This window comes from Mandrillus leucophaeus, unplaced genomic scaffold (assembly GCF_000951045.1).
Source record: "Mandrillus leucophaeus isolate KB7577 unplaced genomic scaffold, Mleu.le_1.0 Scaffold42, whole genome shotgun sequence".
Classification (NCBI taxonomy): Eukaryota; Metazoa; Chordata; class Mammalia; order Primates; family Cercopithecidae; genus Mandrillus; species Mandrillus leucophaeus.
Genome location: NW_012104476.1, coordinates 2,169,519 through 2,185,666, shown reverse-complemented (window position 1 = coordinate 2,185,666; position 16,148 = coordinate 2,169,519). Strand labels below are relative to the sequence as shown.

General features: G+C 41.0%; 1 protein-coding gene across 1 annotated transcript in view; it reads right to left on the bottom strand.

The window, feature by feature from the left end:
• WBSCR17 (Williams-Beuren syndrome chromosome region 17) overlaps positions 1-16,148 on the bottom strand; it is a 699,332-nt gene that overhangs the window by 345,909 nt on the left and 337,275 nt on the right. The window lies entirely within an intron of this gene.

The window sequence follows — 16,148 nt, the reverse complement described above, 5'->3', positions numbered from 1 at the left end:
CATGGGGTCTTATTATGTTGCTCAGGCTGGTCTCAAACTCCTGGCTTCAAGTGATCTTCCAACCTCAGCATCCCAAAGTGCTGGGATTACAAGCATGAGCCATAATACCCAGCCTAAGGTACTTCTTACAGCAGTTCCCAAATGGACTAAGACAGAGGGCCAGCAACTTTCCCAAGGTCACACCACTTGTAAGTGACATGCCTACACGCATCACCACTCTACCTCTGATTCCTGTGAATGTGACGTTGTGAAATCTGAAATTGTTTGTCTGCTAATACAAAGCTGCTGTGGCCTGGCCTGGGCTTGTCCTGAGAGTTGGCTCCCTCTAGTAGCTTGGAAGCACCCACACCTCTGATTATAGACTAATTATCAGTGTATACAGCCTTATTCCACTGCACAGGGTTGCATGAGGACCAATGCGAGTGCAAAGCACCAGTATGATGATCCCATTTTCTTCTGAATCTGCAACCATCAGCACCAGTTTCGGAGAGGGAAGATAAAGGATTAGGGCTGTAACCATGAGTGGAAAGTTGGCCAGGCTGCAGGATGGGAGCAGCAAGCTCTGGACTTGAGGCAGGCGTCTACTTTTTCTAGGCTGCCTTCTGCTCACTGTGGTCGATACTCCACAGAGAAGAGACCTAAGGGCTGATTAAGAGGTTTCAAAAGACTGGGCAGCCAGGGAATCTTTTGGGCTTCCAACTCTTCTGAACAATACAGTGAAGCTCTGAAGAAGCCTGAGGGATACAGGAGCCACATATCTGGTAGATATACACACACCCCACCCCAGCTTTGCCACTATGGCATGGGCCCATCTGTCTCTGAAATCCTGGGCTTGAAGAATAGCCATGGTGAGGAAGCAAGCATGTAAAACGGCAGGATGAAATAACCCAGGAGGTGGCTGCACTGCATATTTTATTCTCTGAGCATCTCTCAGCTTTGCAGACTTAAATAATGCACTTGCTGACTATGGGCTGGAGCAAAAATGAGGCAAGAGTGAGAAACTTGAGGAAGAATGAGAGAGATTAAAGAGGGAAGCTTTTGCTATGTATGAAAGCATTTTGAGGGCGATTCCATAGTGAGATCAAAGCAAGGACAAAAGAAAGCAAAAGACGAAAAGAAAAGCAAAGAGATGTGAGGTGCAAAACACCAAAGTGTTAAACTAAATATATCACACTGAGTTGTGCATTCATGAGAGGCACTTTGTAAAGGAAAGCCATCTCAGCTTCCAATTCCTTTGTTAAGAAATTCCTCTCTACCGCTTCTTCCATTTACATTTTACCTTTTCGAAAATAAATATGAGTAGCCCAAACCTACAAGGAAACATCATAGTACGCATAGGCTATAAGCTATCTAGGTGAGAGCTCCAAGTTGTCTCCCCCATTTAAAAGAGCATTCCCCTATCTTACCCCATCAAAGGCATTTGAAAGTCTGGCATTTGCAGATGATTCTAATAATAACACATGAATTTCAGCAATCAAATTTGTCTACAGGCTGGGGTGTGCTTTTTTTTCATTATGTTCTTATTTACGGTGATACTGATTCCAAATGCTCTGAAGCTGGCAAATCTCTTCCTTGAAATACCAAAAATCACAGTCATTAAAGAGAGAGCAAAACAGAACACAAGCAATGTGAAGCCCTGGGGAGAACAGGGTCACACCTTGGTGCTCGGTCACCTCTTCCTCAAGTTTTCTTTAAATGCGTTTGGCAGCCAGGAATGGAATAACTGAAGCGAGGCATCCCGCCACTTCACCCTTCTCTAGCATTTTGGGGTGCTCCATATTCAGGACCCTGAAGTTTCCAAGATCAAAGGCAGTGTGAATCTTATGTGCAAACGAAATGCTCATGCCTGCTTATAGGAATTGTCCATGTTAAGTTATCAATGTATCATACGAATATTCTATCAATAACAGCTCTTACTAGCATCCAAAAGGGCTGCAGAGCCTAACATGTTTCTTCTAGCTAGCGGAGACTATCGAGCTTATATATAACATCAGAGCAGATGTGGACTGGAATGGCATTGTAGAACATTCCGGCTGAACAGCAGCTCTGCTAATACCAAACTACCTGACATTCCCACACTTCTCAACCATCTGGGCTAAAGGGCCAATGTACCAAAGCCAATTTCTTAGTTGTGACAGTATTCTGGAGTTTTGCAAGACGTTACCACTGGGAGGAACTAAGTGAAGGCTACATGGAATTTCCTGTTCATCTTTGCAACTTTCTGTGAACCTATAATTAGTTTGAACTAAAAAGGGTTTCGTTGTTGTTCTTCTTGTTTTTAAAAGCCAGTTAGTGGCTGAAGCTTTAGCTGGGGTTCTCACACTATCGCTTGTGTAAAGATACATACTCTCCTCATTCTTTCCTCCCTGGGGCCTAAAAAACACAAAGAGAAATGTAAATGCACAACCTAGTTAGGATTACAGACCCACACAGCAAATGCTGTCACACTGCTATGATCTGGTTGGGGGCAAAAACAAGTATTATTTCTGATTAGGAAGACTCTTTACAGGCAGGGGGGAAGGCAGGTGATGTTCAAATAAAGAGAGCCTGGCCAAGCATGGAGCTGTGTGATAACAAGTTGTCTCTCGGCTATTTCACTCAGAGCCTCAGCAACACAGGAAGAATGTTATCTCTTGGAAACACAAGACTTCTCCCATCTCTGCAATTATAAACCAAGAAGAAAAGCAAACAATGCCAGTGTGACTTCTTCTCCAAAATTCCTTTTGGAAGTGCAGAGGGTATAACCTTTCACTCCAAAAAGTTTTCAGCCATCTTGCTTTCAACCTTTGAATACAACCAACCAAGACAAGATGTTGATCAGATATGCCTGTCGTACAGGGAAGTATTAGTGACAAGATGTACAACCGTCCAAATCATCAAGAAACTCAAATGATGGTGATAGGAGATAGGCAATTTCTGACGCCTAAACCAATATAACTATAGCATTCAAGCCAAAATATGTACAACGTGAAATCCTAAAGCTTCTAGAACAATGCCAGAAGAAGTGGAGAAAAAAAAATCTCTGCACATGTGCAACTGAAATTAACCTATTTAACAAGTACTGTAATTTAGCTGTGGGCTAGATCCTGGGATTACAGCACAGAGCAAGCTATCGGTCTCACCATCAAGTGTCTTACCACTTAAGAGATAGGCAGATAAATGAAGGCAATTCAGTATGGTTTCCCAGTGTGGATGACATGCAAGTTGAATACTGATGAATGAACTGGAGCTAGCAAATCAAATAATGTTATAAGCACACTCAACAGTACCCTTTATGACACTGTTAGGACTTGCACTATGTGCCTTGCAAGTATTACCTCTAAACCTCACAATGAAAACCCTGCATGAAAGCTACTATTACCCTAACTTAAACAAGGTCAGAAAAGTTAAGTGCCTTGGCCAAGACCACATAGCTAAAGTTTGAGCCGGGATTCATTCCTCTCTTTCCTCCCCATGCTACTGATTTAAACAGCAGTCCTCATCCATTTTGGCACCAGGAACCACTTTGGTGGAAGATCATTTTTCCATGGACAGAGCAGATGGATGGTTTCAGGATGATTCAAGTGCATTACATTTATTGTGCACTTTACTTCTATTATTATTACATTGTAATATATAATGAAATAATTCTACAACTCATGATCATGTAGAATCAGTGGGAGCACTGAGCTTGTTTTCCTACAATTAGATGATCCCATCTGGGGGTGCTGGAACACAGTGACAGGTCATAAGGCATTAGATTCGCATAAGAAGCATGCAACCTAGATTCCTCATATGTGCAGTTTACAATAGGGTTCACATTTCTATAGGAATTTAATGCCACTGCTGATCTGACGGGGGGGGAGCTCAGGTGGTAACGCGAGCAATGGGGAGTGGCTGTAAATACAGATGAAGCTTTGCTCCCTTACCAGCCTCTCACCTCCTGCTGGGCGGCCTAGTCCCTAACAGGCCATGGACCAGTTTATGGCCCGGGGGTTGGGAACCGCTGCTTTACAACAAAGAAGGTAACAAGGTAAGTTAAAAAAGTAAAATATTAATAAGACATATAAGAGTATTGAGGGCCAGGCGTGGTGGCTCACGACTGTAATCCCAGCACTTTGGGAAGCCAAGGTGGGTGGATCATCTGAGGTCAGGAGTTCAAGACCAGCCCGGCCAACATGGTGAATCACCATCTGTACTAAAACTATTAAAATTAGCCAGGTATGGTGGCGGGCACCTGAATCCCAGTTACTTGGGAGGCTGAGGCAGGAGAATTGCTTGCACCTGGGAGGTGGAGATTGCAGTGAGGCGAGATCGCACCACTGCGCTCCAGCTAAGGCAAGAGAGCAAGAACAGTCTCAGGAAAGAAAAAAAAAAGAAAAAGAAAACAAAAAGAGTATTAAGGCCATTAATTGTAAAAACAAAGAAGCTTCTCATAGTAGTTTAAGGAAAACTTGACGGCTAAGGTTACAACTCACCTGTTTTAAAGGCACAGTAAATTTCCATAGGATGTTGGAACTTGGCAAATCCAAAAAGTGAAGTCCATCCCCTTCCCAAACCCGTGATTCTTAATTCTTAGCATATCCCATTCTTAATGAGAAGCACGAATACTCATCTTGTCACCTAAGCAGGGACCCTGGGGATCCTCTTTGACTCCTGCCTCCTCCTTATAATTGGTTATATGTGATTCAGCTTCAGTGTTTCCAAATATTAAATAATTCAGCAGATAAAAACAGTGAATTTCAGATCACTGGTTAAAGGACTTACTATTAAATTGAGATAACCATATTTTGGGACAGAGTCTCTATGTTAAAAATTCTTACACCTTATATAAAAATATTTCCTCTGTCTGGAATTTATTTTGGAAAGAAACATTTACCCATAAAAATGGTTGTCAATATTTGTATAGCCTAAGCATAATGAATCACATTCTTAAGACTTTGGTATCAAAAAGAAAAGACTGATGGATTTGACTATATAATGTAAAATTTATACTTGCCAAAAAAGACTACGAATGAATTAAAGTGAGAAGCACAAGTTGAGAGAAATGCTTGCAAAGTGATGTAAAAAAGGTTTGTTTAATATATAAAAAGTTCTTGATATACACCATGGAATACTACGGAGCCATAAAAAGAATGAGTTCATGTCTTGCAAGGACACAGATGAAGCTGGAAACTATCATTCTCAGCAAAGTAACACAGTAACAGAAAACCAAACACCGCATGCTCTCACTCATAAGGGAGAGTTGAACAATGAGAACACATGGACACAGAGAGGGGAGCATTACACACTGGGGCCTGTCAGGGGGTGGGGGACAAGGGGAGGGAGAGCATTAGGACAAATACCTAATGCATGCAGGGCCTGAAACCTAGATGACGGGTTGATGGGTGCAGCAAACCACCATGGCACATGTATACCTGTGTAACAAACCTGCACGTTCTGCACATGTATGCCAGAACTTAAAGTAAAATAAAATAAAAAGTGCTTGTAAATCAATAAGACAAAGATAAATACTCCAATAAAAAAGGGATAAAGGAGTCATCAATAGGCAAATCTCTAAAAAACATACAGTTAAACATATGAAAAAGTATTCATCATCAATACTATTTTTTAAAATGCAGATTTAAAAATGTAATGCCATTTCCCCTGCATCAGAACAAGATGACCAAGATAAATAAGATTCAGTGTTGGTAAGAATACAGTGAAAAAAAGTCTTTCATACACTCTTCATGTGATAGTATCACATACCTGGAAGACAGTTTATCAATTTATATTAAACATTCTCAAAGATGAACTTTCAGAATAAGATGATGAATTTAACTCATGAATCAGAGACCACTACTCAAAATTCACTAAAAAAACTACAGTAAAAGGATTTCTAAAATAAACAAGCAACAACAAAAACCATAACCTTCCAAAGCCAGAAGAAACGCAAGACAAGACAACAGCCATGAAATCGAGGAAGCCTGAATGCAGATTCAGAAGGTTAGCCAAGTGACTGATGTATAACAGATGATCCCAAGCCAACAATGCCCAAAACTAAGAAACCAACTCGATATATACCAGAGGACACTCAAGAGGCAATGGAACCGGCAGCTCCAGGTGCCTTTGGAACTGGGGGTAAAAATGGACAGACCAAAATAAGGAAGACCAGCACAAAGGTTATTTGAAAAGAAACTGATCACTAAATTCCCACTCCCACTTGTTTTTGTGTTTTTTTTTTTTTGAGATGGAATCTCACTCTGTCACCCAGGCTGGAGTGCAGTGGTGCAATCTCAGCTCACTGCAACCTCCACCTCCCGGGCTCAAGCAATTCTGCTGTCTCAGGGATTATGGGTGTGCACCACCACAGAGCTTTTTTTTTTTTTTTTTTTTTGTATTTTTAGTGTAGACGGGGTTTCATCATGTTGGCCAGGCTGGTCTCAAATGCCTGATCTCAAGTGATCCTCCCACCTCAGCCTCCCAAAGTGCTGGGATTACAGGCTTGAGCCACCACGTCTAGCCACCACTCCCACTTCTTGTTTCAGCCCACACAAATCACTCCACTGTCAAATCAAGTACGTCCAACTCACGTACGCAATGTCTGATCAGCTTTTTAAAAATTGTGATACAATGGACATAACCAGAAATTTACTATTTTAATCATTTTAAGTATACAGTTCAGTGACATTAGGTACATACACATTATTGTGCAGACATAATCTATTTCCACAACTTTTTTCATCTTCTCAAACATATCCCATACTCTTAAGCGATAACTCCTCATTCCCCCTCCACCCAGCTCCTGGCTGTCTAATCACTATTTAAGAGATAATCACAAACAGAAAAGACTCACCAGATACTTAAGGAAAGCCTCCAACATGGAAGATAGAAACTAAACATCAATGAGAAAAATGTAAGTTGTAGAGACAGACTATGCAGGGAGAAAAACTTAAAACAAAAAATATTATTAACATCCTCCAGGGATAAGAAAACATATTGCTTCCAATAAAAAAGGACAATATGTTATAAAAGGAGCTTTCAGAGAATAAAAATGATCACTTGGAAGTAAAACTATGATAGCAGAAATATAAAAAATGGATAGAAGGGCAGAATAAGAAAACTGAAGTGAGAATAAAGAAAACAGAGCAAAAATATCAGATAGAGAAAGATACCAGAGAAAAATAAGAAAATTAGAGGTTCAATTATTAGAGGCCTCAAACTAGAATAATAAAAGATGCTGAAAGAGAGAACAGAAAAAATGAGGAGGAATTATCAATTAAAAGTCCAGGAAATTTCCAAAGGTAGATAGACAATAGATTTCAGATTGAAGCCACTAAACACCCCATCCAATCAACGCAAACTGACCCATATCAAGACTCATCATTGTAAAATTTAAAACTATGGTGACAAGATAAAGATTCTACAGGCTTCCAGAAAGGAAAAAAGAACATGCAAAAGATCAGGAATCAGAATGCCTTTGGTTCTTCCAAAACAATAACAACAACAACAACAACAAAGAAAGATAGACAATAATGAAGTAAAACCATCAAAATTCTGAAAGAAGGTAACATCTAACTCAATGACACCATCATTCACCTAGAAGATGAGGCTAAAGCCATCTTTAGAGGCATGAGTGAGCTCGAAAGATTTTCTCTTCCTTGCAGTCTCTTAAGAAGCTTCCAGCTGTCGTGTTTCACCAAAAAAAGGAACATAAACCAAGAGAAAAGTACAGGAGACAGCACAGAAGAGGGTCAGAGAATCTGGAAGAAGACGGTAAAGGGAGAGCCAAGATAACAACACACAGTCACAGAGGCCGACCCCCATAACAGGGCAGTGTGACTTCAGACAGATGCATTGAGAGTTGTCATTTCTAACACTGCTCCTGCAACCGTACCTCATTTTAAGCTGAGGATGGATTGCCTGAATGAGTATAGCACCCATTCTTATTTATAATTGGATGTTCTGACTACAGGCTTTCCGCCTGCTGCCTGGATCAGCAGAAGACATTCATTGTATCATATCTCATATTTCTCAAGACATGTTCTGCTTTGACCTGCTCCTGAGGACAGGCAGTAGGTCTTGATAAGCTCAGAAGCAGAAAATACAGAGAAGCCCATTCCATCTGTCCAGATTTTTGCCTTAAGTCCAGTACCTGGTCTACACAATAGCTCACTATGGCAAGTCCCATGTTTCCCGAGCTCACTCATGACTTAGCTGTCTTCTCCAGAAGAGGCTTTTGTAAATCCTTAGGAAGGTACATGGGTGAATGTTCTCATACTTGACATGGTAGGAGAAGAGATATTTATTAATAAATACATTTTGAGGAGGTAATTAAGCAAGATAAATAGAAAATATTCAGATGGAAAGTAAGAAGTAAAATTATCATTATTTGGAGATAACATGATATTCTATATAGAAAGCTCTATAAAATCTACAAAAAAACCTAATGGAGCTAATAATAAAGTTCAGCAAAGTTAAAGGATACAAGATGAACATACAAAAATAAGTTGTATTTCTATACAATAACAATAAACAACCCAAAAAGAAATTAAGAAAACAATTCAATTTATAATAGTATTAAAAAGAATAAAACATTAAGGAATAAATTTAATCAAGGAAGTGTAAAATGTGTATACTGAAAACTAAAAAACATTGTTGAAAGAGATTAGAGACCTAAATAAATAGAAAGACGTCTATGTTCATGGATTGGAAGCATTAATATTATCAAGATGACAATACTCTCCAAATTGATTTACACATATAATACAATCCCTAAAAAAATTCTGACATCTATTTCTCAGAGAAATGTTCAAGCTGGTCTTAAAATTAAATGTAAATGCAAGGGACCCAGAATAGACACAACAATCTTGAAAAAAGAACAAGGTGGGAGGTCTCACACTTCCCACTTTTAAAATTTACTATAAAGAAAAAGTTATCAAGACAGTGTGATTGTGCTATAAGCACAGATGCATAAATCAAAGAAATAGGATTGAGAATCCCAAAATAACTCCTCATATTTACAGTCAGTTGACTTTAGACAAGGGTGCCATAACCATTCAATGAGGAAAAATTGGTCTCTTGAACAAATGCTCGTGGGATAACTATATATGTAAAAAATAAAAATAGAAAGAATTTGGATCCCTACCTCAAACCATATCCAAAAATGAGCTCACAATGGATATAAACCTGTATGGAAGTGCTAGGCCTATAAAACGCTTAGAAGAAAACAAAGGTTCAAATCTTTGTGACTTTGAATTAGGCAAGAGTTTCTTAGATATGACACCAAAAGCTCCAACACCCAAAGGAAAAAAAGATAAACTGAACTTTCTAAAAATTAAAAACTTTTGTGCATCCAAGGACATTATCAAGAATGTGAAAAGACAATCAACAGAATGGTAGAAAATATTTGCAAGTATATTTGCAAAAACTAGTTGCAGAATATTTGATAAAGATGAGTATTCAGAATAGATAAAGAATAATTAATTACAAGTCAATAACTTTACAAGTCAAATAATCAATTTTAAAATGAGCAAAGTACTTGAATAGATGTTTCTCCAAAGAAGACAGGCTAATGAAAAATAAGCACATGAAAAGATGCTCAAAATAATTAGTCATTAGGGAAACGCAAATCAAAACTACAAGATACCACCTTATACCCACTAGATTGACCATAATTTAAAAAAAGTAAAAAGTGTTGTCAAGGATGTGGAGAAATTGGAACCCTCATATATTAATGGTGATCATGTAAAATGGTGCAGCTCATGTGAAAAACAGTCTGGCTGTGGAAAACAATTTGACAGTTTCTCAAAAAGTTAACCACAGAATTATCATATAACCCAGCAATTCTACTCCTAGATATGTACCCAAGAAAACTGAAAACATGTCCAAATAAAAATGTATACATGAATGTTCATAGCCCTATAATTCTTAATAGACCCAAAGTAGAAACAACCCAAATGTCCATCAACTGATAAACTGATAAACAGATAAATAGAATGTGCTACATCTATACTCAAATATTATTCAGTCATAAAAAGAACAAAGTACTTATATATGCTGCAACATGGTTGAACCTTGAAAACATTATGCTCAGTGAAAGAAGCCAGCAAAAAGGGCCACATGTTGTAGATTTCATTTATTATCAAATGTCCAGAATAGGCAAATTTATGATAACAGAAAATACATTAATATTTGGCAAGGAATGGAGTAAGGGTAGAATTGTGACAGGCTACTCCCGGGTTCAGGGTTTATTTTGCAGGTGATGACAATGTTCTGGAATTAGGTAGTGGTGATAGATGCAAATCATTTGAATATACTGAAAATCGCTGAACTGTATACTTTATTTTTTGTTTTTTGTTTTTTTTTTGAGACAGAGTCTTGCTGTGATGCCCAGACTCGAGTGCAATGGTGTAATCTCAGCTCAGTGCAACCTCCGCCTCCCAGGTTCAAGCAATTCCCCTGCCCCAGCCTCCAGAGTAGCTCGGACTACAGGCACGCGCCACCACACCCGACTAATTTTTGTATTTTTAGTAGAGACAGGGTTTCACCATATTAGCCAGGCTGGTCTCGAACTCCTGACCTCAAGTGATCCACCAGCCTTGGCCTCCCAAAGTGCTGGGATTACAGGTGTGAGTCACAGTGCCTGGTCTATTTTATTTTTATAGTATATTTGATGGTGTATGAATTACATCTCAATCAGAAGTGAGGAAAAATAAAGAATGGCTATGCATGAACCAGTGATGGAGTGTGTCAAATATTATGACTGTGATACCTCTGTGCACCCGAATTCCTCCATCCCAGTCACCCAAACAAAGATCAAGGCAAACACTGCAAGTTCATCACAGGACTAATGGAGCTACAAAGACCCAGGGTAGCCATCTGGGAGACAGAGGCCTTATAGGTTTGAAGCTCAGGGAAGAGGATAAATCGTTCTGGGCTTCAGCGGTAGATCCCATTGGACAATTCCAATGGGAAACTGTCAGAACATACACAATGGAGGAGACTGCCCAGTGTGTCCTGATGCTGAGAATCACGAGTAATCCCAGCTTAAGAAGGGAGAGGGCCGAGTGATATGGTTTGTCCCCTCCACATCTCATGCTGAAATGTGATCCCTAATATTGAAGGTGGGGCCTGGTGGGTCATGGCAGTGGATCCCTCCTCAAAGTCTTGGTGCCATTCTTATGGGATTCAATGAGTTCTCACTCTTAGTTCCCATGAAATCGGATTGTTAAAAAGAGCCTGGCACCTCCTCCCCTCTCTCTCTCTCCACTTGTCGCTCATCATGTGACCTCACCAACTCCCCTTCCTCTTCAACTATGCGTGGAAGCTCCTGAAACCCTCACCAGAAGCAGATGCTGGCATCATGCTTCTTGTACAGTTTACAGAACCATGAGTGAAATAAATTACTTTCCGTTATAAATTACCTAGCCGTAAGTATTCTTTGTAGAAAGACAAATGGACTAAGAAACCAAGGAAGAGAAGAACAGCTGCAAAAAGAAGATTAGGGGAGAATCAGCAGAGAGTAATGTCAGGGCACCAGAAGGAGTGATACACGATCAAGGAAGCTGCTTGACAATATCAGATGGTGCCAAAAGATCTGGGCAGCAAAATGCCCACTGGACTTGGTAAGCAGTGATTTCTGGCAAACGTTGCCTGAGTGATTTCAGCTGGATGTACAGAGTACAAAGAATTGCATCTTACTTGGGCTTAACATAAGGCAATGTCAATATTCAAACTGAGTGAAACAAATGACTTAAAATAAAAACAAAATTCCCTGACAAAGGAAAATCTGCAGTCTCATCTTGTCTGCTTCTCCAGAGTGCCCTGGCTTTGTACACCCATTCCCTGAGCCCATCTTGACCACAGCTTAGTGAATCTTAGAGAATAGATCAATCTGCCCTCATTAAAATGATGTTTGCAGAGCTTTTTTAATAAAAAAAAAAAAAAAGGGCACAGATTATGCTTTACCCTTCAGGGGGAAAAAGCAGAACATTAACTTGTTTATACTATTGATCTTAACTATGCAAAATGTGCATTAAAGAGGGTAAGGGCATGGGCGAATGAGCAGTTGCCTCTGGTTAGTCTCTTCAGTATTTATTTTTTTCCAATTATATTTGCTTTTTGATACATTCGAATTTTCCAACAAAGAGCATGCATTTCTTTTAAGATCAGAAAACAAAACTGTGAGGCTGGGAGAAAAAACGTTTTAATCAAATGTGAACTAGCAAGCAGGAACAACAATATTAATGTAAGAAGAACTAAATCCAGGGCAAAAAAAAAAAAAACAGGGTATGCTTCTAAGATAAAGAGAGCATTACATAATGGTAACAACCATCGCTATTAATGAAGCCATGCAGATACAAATCTGTAGTTGCCAAGAAACTGACAACAAGATACCAGAAAACAAATATTAGGAACACAGGAAGGAAGAGTCATTATAAAAGGAGATTTTAAAACACCATTGTCAAAAAGACTTAAAAAAAATAAACTCATAGCCTACCAGAATACACAAAATTGATGTCTGGCAGGAATTCAATTCCATGATTACAGTACGTGGGGGTCTTTTTAAATAGATGCAGAACATTTACAAAACTCGATAATACCAGTTACAAAGAACATTGTAATAAAATGAAAAATATTAGATTCCTCTTCTAGTTCAAGAGAAGAGATTTCTGGCCTGGGGAAAAAACATAGAGAACAGAATCAGGAACTGAAAAGAGGGAGATCATGTTAATATCATCAACTCCTGGTCCCCTGGGTATTTGGGAGAGGAGGAAGATGATGAATGGATATTGATTTATGGTCTGGCTGAACCAAATACCTCTTCCTCCTATTTTCTTACTCACTAAACATCTTCATGTAGACCTGAAATGTGAACCATTAAAATGGGACTCAGACAGGGCTCAAGGCATGGTTGCTTAACCCAGTGGTTCTCAAAGTGTGTTCCCCACACAAGCTACATCAGCATCAAATAGGAGCTTATAAGAAATGCAAATTTTCAGCCCTACCCCAAGCCTCCTGAAGTAGAACTTCCTCCAGGGTGGAGTCCCAGGGGGTTCTTACACTAAAACATTTGATGTTAGAGGTGTATAAATACCCCAGCTTCCTCACCCTTGGAGCAAGTTAACTCTGAGGTCTGAGTTTACACGGGCTCTTGGAATTTCCCCAGTGAAATTAAGCTGTCACCCACAGTACCAATCTTTTGGGGATGCTTTCTCTACCTATTCTTACTTCCCCAGTACCCTACTGGTGCTCTCTTCACCTCCCAAATAAACTACTTGCACTCTTGATGTGAATAAACCCATCTACTTGCAGATGTTTATTTCAGGGTCTGCTTCTGGGGGAACCCAAATGAAGATACCTACTAGTATGGTTTGAATATTTGTCCTCTCTTAATCTCATGTTAAAATGTGACCCCCAATGTTGGAGGTGAGGCCTGGTGGGAGATGTTTGGGTCATGGGGGTGCATCCCTCATTTATGGCTCAGTGCCTCCTTCATGGTAATGAGTAAGTTCTCAGGGAATCTGGGACCTCCCTCCCACTCTCTTGTTCCCTCTCTCACCATGTGACACTCACTTGCTCCCCTTCCCTTCTGCCATGACTGAAAGTTTCTGAGGCTTCACCGGAAGGCAAGCAGATGCCAAGCAGATGCTGGTGCCATGGTTCTTGTACATTCTGCAGAACTGTGAGACAAATAAAACCTCCTTTTTAAATAAATCACCCAAGGCCAGGCATGGGGACTCACATCTATAATCCCAGCACATTGGGAGGTTGAGGCAGGACGATCATTTGAGCCCTGGAGTTTGAGAGTAGCCTAAGCAACATGCCAAAACCCCATCTCCACAAATTTTTATATATATAAAAATTAGCCAGGCGTGATGGCACATGCCTGTGGTCCCAGCCTCTTAGGAGGCTGAGACAGGAGGATCACCTGAGCCCAGGAGGTGGAGGCTGCAACAAGCTGTGATCGCACCACTGCACTACAGCCTGGGTGACAGAGTGAGACCCTGTCTCAAAATCAATCAATCAATCAATCAATCTCTCAATCAATCAATCACTTGCCTCAGGAATTCCTTTGTAGCAACACAAAATAGACTAATACACCTACTGAACCCAGTAAGTGTCTAACCCTGTACTGGAGATCCCTGCAGTCAAGGAGGTGCAGTTATGGCTGCGATTGCCTTAACCTTCCCTTCCTCCTCCTGGGCTGGGCTCTACCTAGATTTCCACAGGAGAGGGTGTACCACTGGCAATGAGTTTTCACCCCAATCCAGCCCGATCTGCAGTTCATGCTCCTCTCTGGGTGTTCTAGCCCTGGGCTATCTCTAGTCATTTTGCCACTAGCTCACACCTGCCCTTTTCTTAGCCCTACCTGGCTTCATCATGCACGCCCTTGTTGAAAGACTTAATGAGTTTCAACCACCAGTCAGGCCCTGGGAAACAACATCTCACCTATTTCAGAGAGTCCGCTGTGCAGACACACTTCAAGCTAATAAGTGTGACAGCTAGTAGCAAGGTGCTGAGATAGCACAGAACCAGGGCCTCATTATCCTAAAGGTGTATAAATACCCCAGCTCCCTTGCACTTGGAGCAAGTTAACTCTGAGGTCTGGGTTTACACTGGCTCCTGGATTTTCCCCAGTGGGATTAAGCTCTGTCACCCACAGTACCAATCTTTTTAGGATGCCTTCCTTTCACAATCTTACTTCCCCACTCAGAGGTTAGAAGAGGCTTCTCTGAGGAAGTGCTTTGCTGGAGACAGCTGGGGAAATATAGAGGGAGTCCCTGCAGGGGTGCATGGAAGGACTGCTGGAGCAAGATGTCTGTGGTAGGTGCAGAGAAATGCCACAGAGCAGACAGCCATGGGCATGTCAAGGAAAGAGAATTTGCTGCACGACTTAGAGGCTTCCAGGAACTGAAAGAGCCTCCTTCTCACAAGGAGACAATCATTCTCAGGTTTAGAAGAATCTATAGATAACTAATGGCCAAAGGTAAGGAAATAAAACTAGGGATGTGAAAAATCCACCAAATGACCCAACTCTGTAAGCCAGAGATCCCAGAGAAGGCATACTACTGGGCCCAGGTGCATCCAAGCCCTTCAGAAGAGTGGGCCGGTTCAGAAGCGCCAGGGACATCAGCTCCCAGGCTGATTAAATAGGAGAGGCTCATTCCTGTGCTCCTCAAGATAATCCGGTTTTAAACAGGACCCATGGCATTGCCTCCTCCTCACCATCTTCCAGACGCCGGAGCAGCTTGCAGGGTAATCCCTCTCCTACCCAGCACAATGAAAGGAAGGGGTTTAGCCTACCCCTAATCCTGTAGTCGCTCAGAAGATAAGCTTTCTTGGCCTTCAGGCACTCACTCTAGCTGGCCTTCTTTTATCTCATGAGCTTGTGGGGGTCGCTCCCAGCAGTGAGCACACTGAATTTTGCAGGTTGGGATCCAACACAAAGGCACCATTAGCAACACCCACCCCCACTGCCCTGGATACCATGCCTTTGTCCAACTATTAAATATCTCCAAGGACCTCCCAGGAGTTTTGTTAGTGACATGCAGTATTTTCCTGTTGTACAGTTTCCATTGAGCCATCACTCCTATTAGCGCTGAATTCCAGAAGATCAGCAAACACCACTCATTTCTACGTAAGACCATTTTGGGCACGGTGGCCCAGAGGAGAATTCCAGTGTAGACAAACAGTTCCTAACACAGGATGGAATTTTTTATTTTGCTTTTTGGAGAAGGACGACAAAGATGGGGTGTGCGGTGGGGAGTGGAGGAGGAATTCAGCTCTTCACTGTCATCTACTTTAGGTAACGAGAAGAGGGAAGTTCATCTAGATCCATGGCCAGTCAATGAGTCTAATGAGCCCTAGAGCAGCGGTCCTCAACCTTTTTGGCACCAGCGAGCGGCTTTGTGAAAAACAATTTTTCCATGGAACATGTGGGTCAGGGGAGATGGTTTCAGGATGAAATTGTTCCACCTCAGATCATCAGACATTAGATTCTCATAAAAAGATTGCAACCAGCCAGGCGCAGTGGCTCATGCCTGTAATCCCAGCACTTTGGGAGGCTGAGGAGGGCAGATCACCTGAGGTCAGGAGTTCGAGACCAGCCTGACCAACACAGCAAAACCCTGTCTCTACTAAAAATACAAAAATTAGCCAGGCATGGTGGTGTATGCCTGTAGTTC